Source organism: Triticum aestivum, chromosome 3D (genome assembly GCF_018294505.1).
Source record: "Triticum aestivum cultivar Chinese Spring chromosome 3D, IWGSC CS RefSeq v2.1, whole genome shotgun sequence".
Classification (NCBI taxonomy): Eukaryota; Viridiplantae; Streptophyta; class Magnoliopsida; order Poales; family Poaceae; genus Triticum; species Triticum aestivum.
The window spans coordinates 515,229,304-515,240,144 of record NC_057802.1 but is presented as its reverse complement, the minus strand read 5'-3'; positions in this window follow the sequence as shown (position 1 = coordinate 515,240,144).

Sequence of the window (10,841 nt, the reverse complement as noted above, 5' to 3'; positions counted from 1 at the left end):
ATGCCTGCCTCGGGCTTCGGGGGTAGTGGGCCGCACTGTGGCCACACCCCGTCTTGTCACCGTTATGTGGGTGTAGCTTTGGTGGTTGTGGTCTCGGCCGGCTTCTTGGAGTCGGCGCTCTTCGAGGCCGGCTTCCTGGAGTCGGCCACCCCGCGGATATCCTGGGGGGGGGGGGGGTTGCTGAGGCTGGGCCGCCTCCCGTGAGTCGGCTTCGGGGGTAGCCGGCCAGGGGAGGTGGTCCAATGCTTGGAGTGCTTGGCGGCCCAAAGGCCTGATAATTTTTTAGAAGAACCAGGGGCAGTCGGTTAGGCTACCCGTGGCCATTTACTCCGACAGTAGTCCCCGAAGCTGATTGGGCTTCGAGGTTGGGTAGGAGTTGAGAAGCTCGATCAGCTTCCTATCTTGACAAGCCGGCAGCTGGGAGCCGGCTTTGGTTAGGCGTGCCGCCTTGGTCGAAAACTCCGGAGTCGGAGGGCGGGAGCTCGCCAGTGCGTGCACCGGGCCACGGGCCGGCCACTTGCCGTCTGCGAACCACATGGCCCCTCTTGGCCGGAAAGCCTGCCAGCCCACGCGCGTGACGGGACGTCGCCGCAGGGCGGGGGCCCGCCACGACCAGGCCCGGGCCCAGACGCGGATTCTCTACATCCTGAAACCGCCCGCACGTCTCCTTGCGGCAGTTTCGGCTCGCCTTTAGGGCGTAATAATCGCGAGGCATGGGGGGAATGGGTGCAGTTAATCCCACGTCTCCCCCCACGTCCGGCCTCCTCGGCCTCGCCTCCCGAAGCTATAAGTAGGGGGAGATGAAGGGCCGCAGGTTCTCGCACGCTCCTCCTCCTTCCACCATCTTCTTTCGCTTGCCGTTTCTTGCAACAGCGCCTCGCCGCCGCGCTCTTCCACCACACGTTCCTCCGCCGCCGCGCTTGTTTTCGCCATGCCTCCCGCCACGGAGCAGTATGGCGGGGATTGGGACGGCTCCAACGTCCACGAGGATCACGTCGAGTTCCTCCGCAGTACGCGGCGGCTGCCCGGCGCGGACAAGGTGGAGGTCCGTCTTGCGCCGGCGAAGGAAATCACGCCGGAGCCGTGGGAGGGCGAGCGGGTGGTCTTCCGCTCGCATTTCTTGCGCGGCATCGGCCTGCCAGTGAGCGCCTTCTTCCGCTCCTGGCTCGATTTCTACCAGCTCCAGCCGCACCACCTCACCCCAAACGCGGTGGTGCTGCTGTCAGCCTTCGTCACCCTGTGCGAAGGCTACCTCGGCGTCCTCCCTACCCTCGAGCTCTGGGGGGAGTTCTTCCAGTCCAAGATGGGCACGCGCATGCAGGGCGTGCCGGCTCAGACTGGCGCCTTCATCACGTCGCGGAGGTCGGTCGCCGACAACCCCTTCCCCGTCATCACACTGATCCAATCGGTGAAGAAGTGGCAAAAGTCGTACTTCTACGTGCGGAACATCGCCCCACGGGGCGACTTCATCAACCTGCCGGCTTACGTAGCCGGCCCACCGGCGGGCAGGCGGCCCCAGTGGTCCTTCCGGGCCATGACTCTGACGCCGGCTGGGTCCGCAGCCGTCGCCCGAGTGCGAGTGATGACCCAGTCGGAGGGCCTGACGGGGCCCGACCTTCTGGCCGCCTTCGTCACGCGCCGGGTTCTTCCGCTCCAGAGCCGTCCTCATCCGATCTGTCAGATGAGTGGCCAGCTCGATCCGAGCCGGATGTGCACCAAGGACATGCCGCACGAGGAGGTCGCCTATATGGTGAACTACCTCGCGAACTGCAAACTCTCCGAAGAGTGGCAGTTCGGCAAGGAGCCATACAGCCGAGCCAATCCACCGCCCACGGTATGCTCTCCTTGTTTCTTCTTTTTCTCTTAACTTTGTTGCCGAGTTCCTCTTGGCCGACTCTAACTTAGTCGGCTTGTTTTTCGACAGAGCCCTCTTCTTCGGCCGGCCGGCGGGTCAGACACGGAGCGTCGATTCGTCCCCGACCGGACGGAACACGATCTGGAGGACCCCGACTTGGGGGCGGCCGCTATGGACGACAACATCGAGCCGGGTGGTGGCCAAGCCGGCGGCGAAGCAGGCGGCTCCGGGCACGGAGTCACCTTCGACGACTGGCCGGACGACGATGAGGCCGAAGTCGCCCCGCGCCGCCGGCCTGCATCTGGACGCGGCGCGGGTTCCTCCGCTGCACCGCCTGCTCGGGGCGGAGGGCAGAAGCGTCGCGCCGCCCAAGGTTTGTTCGGCAGTCGGACGAAGAAACCCAGGGGCGGGGCGGCAGCAACCAGGCGGGAGGAGGCGGCCGCGAAGGCGGCCCGCTTCCGCAAGACGGTGAAGCAACCGCAAACCGTGTCGGCGTAAGCTCGAATTTTTTTGTATACTCTTTTTCTTTCTTTTCTCTGGTGGTTCCTGAACCCTTGTCTTTTTCTCCAAACGATCAGAGCTCCATTGTCGCTTGAGCGGGCGGCTGTCGCCTCCGTCGTCGAGTCGCCGAGGGGGTCTGGGAGCACCACTCGCCGCGTGGACCCCCGTGCCGACCTTCAGGAAGCGACAGAATGGAACGCGCGGGAGGCGCGGGAGGAACGGGAGGCGCGAGAGGCGGAGGCACGGAAGGCGGCCGCCGCCCAGGCGGCGCAGGAGGAAGAGGCGGCGAAGGCGCTTGCCGACGCCGCAGCCAAGGCCCAAGCGGAGGCTGCAGCGGCGGCAGCGGCGGAGGAGGTCTTGATGGTCACCCCGCTGCGCGTCGTAGCGCCTGGGGACATGGAGCCCTCGCTAGAAGGGGCCAGCGGCGACCAGCCAGGACTTGAGAGGGACGACAACGTCATCGTCCTGGAGAGGGCGCCGGTGCCGACCCTGCCAACTGGGGTGGCTCAAGGCGGCCGGCCTGATCTGCCGCCTGCGCAGTCGGCGGGGGGCGAGCCGGCCGCGAGGACTGAGATGGCGGTCCGGATACCGCCGAGCCGTCGTGCGGGGAAGGCTGCGTCGGAGCCACAGAAGGCTGCGTCGGAGCCGCAGCCGGCCGCGGGCTCCAGCTCATCGGCCCGGGATGCGGAGGTGGCCAGCGCTACCTCGGGGTGGACGCCAGGCGGAGGGACAGCCGTGATGAACGTGGCCGCGTAGGACGTCCGGACCCGGCTTCAGGCCCAGGCTACGGCGCTGAGGCAATTCACCGATGAGTTCCTTGCGACGCGGGCGGCCATCCGGGTTAGTCTTCCCATCTTGCTTCTTCTTGATCTTGATTTCTTCTTGATCTTGATTTCTTTCGTGGGGGCGCGTCAGCGCACCCACTGGGTGTAGTCCCTGAGTTCCGAGTCGGCTGCTGAGCAGGCGGCTTGGAACTTCTTAGTGGATTTGTCTTTGCTATTCTTGTTCTTACTTCGATCTTCTGTCTATCTTGCAGGACTACCACAATCTTCGTGCGGCCGCCTTCAACTCCCAGGCTCGGGAGCTGACCCAGAAGACCGCCGACCTTACTGAGAGCCGAGGTACGTGCTTTTTTCTTTATCTCATGTGGGGGCGCGTCAGCGCACCCACTGGGTGTAGTCCCCGAGATTCGGGCCGACTGCTGAGCAGTCGGGTCGGATCTTCCTTGACGACTTCCTCTTACTGTTCTTTCTTTTTCTGCCGTCTCTGCAGCGGCCAACGCCAGTCTGAGGGCACAGCTGGGGGAGTCTCAGACTGCCCTTCGTGCCAAGGATGCCGAGCTCGCCGCCTTGGTGCAGGAACGCGACCGCCTGGCCAAGAAGTTGGCCGACCAGGAGGAAGGCCACAAGGCAGCTCTGAAGGCGGTGCAGGACCGCGAAGCCGCCCTCCAGGCCGAGTACGAGACGGAGGCGGCTGGCTGGGCTGAGGCCAGGCAAACTCTGATCTTTGGCTATGGTCAGATCGAAGATCTGGTTGACGGTAAGCCGCCTACCTCTTCGTCCTTTCTTGCCATCTGCCACTTTTGGCTCGTTTTCTGACTTGGTGCTCTTTTCTTCTTTTCTTCTTCTTTCTTGCGCAGAATATTTCCCTGGCTATTCTACCGCCGCCAACCAGACCATCGAGGCCCGCCGCCAGGCGCGGAGGCAGGCTGGCTTCGAGATTTCGCCAACCGCCGGCCGTTCGCTGGAGGAGCAGCTCTTGGCGATCCAGGCCCGCATCCAGCCGGCTCACCGACTGCTCCGCCGGCTTCTGCGTGCCGGGGCGCAAGTCTTGGCCGCCCTCTGGCCCGGCCAAGTGGTTCCTCGCACCCCCAGTCGGACTGCCGACTGGCTGGAGGTGGCAGTCGGCCGCTTCGAAGCCTGGAAGGCCTCGGCGGCTCGCTCCGGCGCCAGGCGGGCGCTGGAGTTCGTCAAGGCCTGGTATCCCGGCCTGAACCTGGATCAGCTGGCTACCTGGCGGCAGCAAGCCGACACGGAGCTGGAGCCGGCGCGGCCGGCTATCATCCGGCGGGCTTCGGCGATCGCCGACTACACCGACACCAGCGTCTTCACCCCCCGAGGTAGACGACAACGGGGTCGCCCAGCCGGAGGAGTGGTTCGGGCTAAACCCGGCAGACGGTGAAGACTCGGCGGAGGAGATCGACTCCAGCGACGAGGGTGAAGAGGAGGAGGAGGAGGAGGGTGAAGACACCGAGCCGGCTGGTGGAGCAGCCGACCAGCCTCAGCCTGACCGCGCCTCCAGCACCACGTCGCACGCGAGTGCGTCACCTGCCACTGGTGGTGACCAAGCCGAGACCCGCTAGGCGGCCCCTCCTTCAGCCGGCGAGGCCGCCTTCACCGACCAGCTCGGCCTCCACACCGCGCCTTAGTCTAGTCTGCCGTCTTTTGTTTTTCTGTCCTGTTACTTTTGGAACAATACTCTGTTAAGTTTGCACAATTCCACCCACTGCGGGTGTATTCGAACCATGTTGATTGCCGGCCTGTTGGGGGCTTTATATGTATATATAACTTATGCATGCATTTGGCTTTTCCTCGTACTTTGCTTTTTATCCTTCTGCTGTTTCCTTTGCCGCCCTCCCTTGGTTGCCGCCTCCCCAGTCAGACAGTTGCTCTGCAATCTGTAGCTGGAGGAGTGCTTGGCCAATTGGGGGGGGGGAAGTACTCTAGCTTTGCTGGACTAAAGCTAAGTGTTGAGGAAGCCGGCCAGCCAGCTGTTCTGACAGCCGGCAGGCATGTTTGGAGGCTGTCTTTTTGCTATATAGGTTCGTTGTTCCTTAGCCATTTTTCGTGTGGGCATCCTTTCTACCTTGCCTCTTGCTAGTCGGACAGTCGGTTCTTCGAGCTGGGACTTTCAACAAGAGAGGACTCGGGAGCCGGCACACTACTTTTCTGACTTCAGGTAGAACTTTTAATATAGCTCAAGGCGGCCAGTCCCCGGGCCGACTAGTCGAACCCGGTGCCAGACAAGAAATCAAATGTAATAACACATTCATGGGTATGACACTTGTCATTCATAAATAAAGGCAGTCCCCGAGTGCTCCCCGGGGAGCCTATTGGTTCGTACTTAATACAAAAGGGTAGCATGATACATACTGCTTTCAACTGTAAAATCTTCTCAGGAGGTTCGCGTTCCATGGTCGCTCCGACTCCTTGCCGGAGTCGTCTCTCTTGCGTGCTCTTGGTTTTTGCGCGTCGATCAAGTAGTAGGAGTCGTTGCCGAGTGCCTTGCTGATGACGAAGGGGCCTTCCCAAGGGGCCGAGAGCTTGTGCTGGCCGGCTATTCGCTGGATCAGCCGGAGCACAAGGTCGCCCTCTTGGAAGGATCTTGGCTTGACCTTGCGGTTGTGGTAGCGGCGCAGCCCTTGCTGGTAGATGGCGGACCGGCTGAGTGCTAACAGCCGGCCTTCTTCCAGTAGGTCGACGCTGTCTTCTCTTGCTTCCTTGGCCTCCTCCTCCATGTACATGGTGATCCGAGGTGAGTCGAACTCGATGTCTGTTGGGATGACAGCCTCGCCACCGTACACGAGGAAAAATGGAGTGAAGCCGGTTGACTTGTTGGGTGTAGTGCGCAGGCTCCAGAGGACAGCCGGCAGCTCATCGAGCCAGCAGCCGGCCGATCGGTCCAGTGGTACAACCAGTCGGGGCTTGATGCCGGAGAGGATGAGTCCATTTGCTCGCTCGACCTGGCCGTTTGACTGCGGGTGGGCAACAGACGCTAAGTCCAGTCGGATGCCCTGCGTCGTGCAGAAACGTGCCAGTGCTCCTTTGGCGAAGTTCGTGCCGTTGTCGGTGATGATGCTGTGCGGCACGCCGTACCGAGTAGTGATGTCAGTGATGAATGTCACGGCAGTCGGCCCGTTCAGCTTCTTAATCGGCTTTGCTTCGATCCACTTTGTGAACTTGTCCACAGCGACCAGTAGATGTGTCAAGTCGCCGCGGGCTGTCTTGAACGGGCCCACCATGTCCAGTCCCCAGACGGCAAAAGGCCAGGTGAGGGGAATGGTCTTGAGTGCAGAAGCCGACAGGTGTTGCTTTGAACTAAAAACTTGGCATCCTCTGCAGCTCTTGACTATTTCTTTAGCATCCTCCAAGGCAGTCGGCCAGAAGAAACCATGGCGGAAAGCCTTGGCCACAAGTGATCTTGAGGCTGCATGGTGGCCGCATTCGCCTTGGTGGATGTCCTTGAGGATTGCCACTCCTTTTTTTGGCTCGACACAACGCTGGAAGACTCCAGTGACGCTGCGCTTCACAAGCTCTCTGTTGATTATTGCGTATGCTGCGGCTCGTCGTTGCACTAGTCTTGCTGAGATCTCATCAGCCGGCAGCTCTCTGCTGACTAGGAACTTGAGGATGGGCTGGGCCCATGACGGAGCTGTGACTTCTTCTTCTGTTAATGTAGCCACCATGACTCGGGTGGGTGGGTTGGGTGGCGTGGAATTGGAGTCGGCCACCGCTTCTTGTGTCGTTGCAGTCCCCGGGCCGACTGTTGCAGTCCCCGGGCCGGGTTCTGAAGTCTCCGGGCCGGGTGCGACTACGGCAGTCCCCGGGCCAGTTGTCGAAGTCCCCGTGCCGCCTACGGGTTTTCTCCAGTCGGATCCGGCTACATCTGGCGCAGGCGGTACGAAGATAGAGTCCGACTCTGGAGACGGCTTGATGGACGGCTTGAGGAGGCGCTGGAGGGAGACGCCAGTCGGTATGGCTTGGCGGGTGGAGCCGATCCGTGCTAGGGCATCTGCTTGGTCGTTGTCGGCCCTTGGCACGTGGAGGAACTCGCACCCTTCGAAGTATCCGCTGATCTGCTGGACGAGGAATCGATAGCTCGCCCTGTTCGCGTCCTTGGCGTCCCAGTCGCCAGACGACTGCTGGACCACCAAGTCTGAGTCGCCGTAACACAGGATCCGGCGTATGCCGAGCTCTTTGGCTAGCCGGATCCCATGTACGAGCGCCTCGTACTCGGCCACGTTGTTGGAGGCGGCGAAGTGGATCTGCAGTGTGTACTTGAGCTTGTCGCCTTTGGGAGAGGTGAGGACGATGCCGGCTCCCAAGCCGGTGCGCATCTTGGACCCGTCAAAGTGCATCCGCCAATGGGTAGAGTCGGGAGCCGGCGGTAGGTACTGGGTCTCGGCCCAGTCGACGAGGAAGTCGGCCAATGCTTGGGACTTGATGGCGGTGCGGGGTTGGTAGAAGATCGTGTAGGGCGCCAGTGCAATGGCCCATTTAGCCACCCGGCCGGATGCATCCCGGCTGCCTATGATCTCGGCGAGCGGGGCGGTGCACACGACCGTGATGGGGTGCTCTTGGAAGTAGGGCTTCAGTTTCTTGGCAGCGAAGTACACCCCATAGCACATCTTCTGGTAGTGCGGGTATTTTTGCTTTGAGCTGGATAGCAGTTCGCTGAGATAGTACACCGGCCTCTGGACTAGCTGGGCTCGGCCTTCTTCCGGGCGCTGGACCACAACAACAGTACTGACGACTCGGCTAGTCGCGGCGATGTAGAGGAGCATGGGCTCCTTCTCAGTCGGCGCCGCCAGGACAGGCGGAGTGGTCAGCATTTTCTTCAACTCATGGAAGGCTTGGTCGGCTTGGTCGTTCCACTCGAAGTGAGTGGACTTCTTCATGAGTCGGTACAGGGGGAGAGCCTTCTCTCCTAGTCGGCTGATAAAACGATTCAGGGAGGCTAAGTAGCCAGTGAACTTCTGCACATCTCGCAGTTTGGTGGGGATCTCCATCCTCTCGATGGCCTTGATCTTGACAGGGTTGCACTCGATGCCGCGTTCGGAGACCAGGAAGCCTAGCAGCTGGCCGGCTGGCACTCCGAACACGCACTTCTCGGGGTTGAGCTTGATTTGGAATCGGCGCAAGTTGGCGAATGTTTCTTTCAGGTCTTCCAGCAAGGTACCGCGCTTCTCTGTCTTCACCACAATGTCGTCTACATAGACATGGGCATTTCTGCCGAGTTGTTTCAAGAGGCATTTCTGCATGCAACGCTGAAAGGTGGCACCGGCATTCCTCAAGCCGAATGTCATAGTCAGGTAGCAGAAAGCTCCAAAGGGTGTGATGAAGGCAGTCTTCAGGCGGTCAGCTAGGTCCAACTTGATCTGATGGTACCCTGAGTACGCATCCAAAAAACTTAACAGCTCGCATCCGGCTGTGGAGTCTATCACTTGGTCAATCCGTGGCAGAGCAAACGGATCCTTTGGGCAGGCCTTGTTCAGGCTGGTGTAGTCTATACACATGCGCCACTTGTTATTCTTCTTCAGAACCAGAACTGGGTTGGCAAGCCATTCTGGAAAGAACACTTCCATGATAAAGCCAGCGGCAAGGAGCCGGACTATCTCTTCTCCCACGATTCTTCGCTTCTCTTCTGATAGTCGGCGGAGGGGTTGCTTGACGGGCTTCGCGTCAGCGTGGACATGTAATTTGTGCTCAGCGAAATCCTTCGGGACACCCAGCATGTCCTTTGGGGACCATGCAAAAATGTCTCGATTCTCACGGAGGAAGTCGACGAGCTCGCCTTCCTATTTACTGTCCAAGTTCGCCCCAATGACAGCGAACCTCTCCGGGTTCTCCGGGTCCAGAGGTATCTTCTTCGTCTCTTTTGCAGGCTGGAAGGAGCCCTGCGCATCACAATCTTTGGGGTTGGGGGACAGGGCCGGCTGCTTGCCGGCCATGGCCACAACCCGTTCCAGCATCTTCTTCTCTTCTGCCACCACGAGGGACTCGGCCAGCCGGCTGCTGGCCATGGCGCACTCGATGGACTTCTTGTAGTCGCCGGCTACCGTGATGATCCCCTTCGAGCTCGGCATCTTCATCTTCAGGTAGGCGTAGTGGGGCACAGCCATGAACTTGGCCAGAGCAGGTCAGCCAAGCAGAGCATGATAGGGGCTCTCCAAATCCACTACCTCGAACCAGATTGCTTCTCGGCGAAAATGATCTTTGTCTCCGAAGAGAACATCCATTTTAATCTTGCCGATTGGGGAGCAAGACAAGCCGGGGACGATACCATGGAAGACGGTGCGGCTCGGCATGAGCTGCTTCGCTTTGATGTTCAGCTTCTCCATGGTATCGCGGTACAGTATGTTGATACTGCTTCCGCCATCTATCAGGACGCGGGAGAATCGGGCAGCTCGCCTCTCCGTCGTGAGGGTGACATCCAAGACCATTGCATAGGAGCCAGGAGAGGGCATCACCTCTGGGTGGTCGGCCTGGCTCCAGCTGATTGGCTTCTCTGACCGGTGCATGAACTCGGGGGTGCTAGAGGCGACTGCATTAACTTCTTGATGCTGTCGGCGTCGACTGCGCTTGTCGTTGGCTTGATTGGTGAAGACGACGTAGGCGGCGTGCTCTTCGGGGAATTCGTCTTGGATGGCGCCGACTGCCGGCCGAGCCGCCGGCTGCTGGGGGGCTGGAGGCGGCGGACCGGGAGGCGGAGGCGGCAACATCCCCTCGCCCTTGGTGATGCGGGTGAGCCAATGGCATTTCCAGGTTGTGTGGTTGGACGGCTTCGCGCCGCTGTGGAATTTGCAGGGGGCATCGAGAGCCTGTTCGTAGGAGAAAGCCGGCTGCCAAGCCGGCCTGCCACCCTTCTTCTTCGGAGCGGGCCGTTCTTCAGGCCGCTCATCTTCAACGGTGGCCACCTACCGACTGGTGGAAGTCGGCATGGGGGCCTTGTGCTTGTGGTCGTTCTGGTAGGGGCGCCGATTAGGGTCGCCAGCCGGCGTCTTAGGAGCCGGAGCAATCACCTTCCCCGAGGCGTCTACTCGGAGCTCGGTCTTCATTGAGGAGTCGGCCGTGGCGTACTTGTCCGTGATGACCAGCAACTCGTCGAGGGTAGCCGGCTCGTCGCAGAGGAGTCGGTGCTTGAGGAGGGTGCCCTCTCGGCACCCGGCGGTGAAGTACTCGATGGCCTGGACCTCATGCACCCCCTCGCAGGAGTTGCGGAGCTCGGCTCACCGCGTGAGGTAGTCGCGGGTCGACTCGTTGGGCCCTTGGACGCAGAGGGAGAGCTGGCGAGGCTTGGGAGGCCGCTTGTAGGTGCTGGTGAAGTTGCGGACGAAGACTTCTATGAAGTCCAGCCAACTGTTGATGCTGTAGGGCTTGAGGCTGTTGAGCCATGTGCGCGCCATGCCTTGCAGCATGAGGGGGATGTACTTCACGGCGACGCGCCGATTGCCGTTGGCTATGCTGACGGCCGTGGAGTAGTCGATGAGCCAATCTTCCGGCTTCACTAAGCCGTTGTACTTGGGCGTGTCTCTGGGGAGCGAGAACCCTTTGGGGAAGGGCTCGTCGCAGATGCGGGGGCCAAAGCATGGCGGGCCGACATCGTCTTCTTCTTCTAATGCCAAGGATCGAGCAAGGCGGTCGATCCGGTGGCGGGCGTCATTCTCGCCGACTCCTTCTCGGCGGCCGAGTCGGTCGCCAAGAGT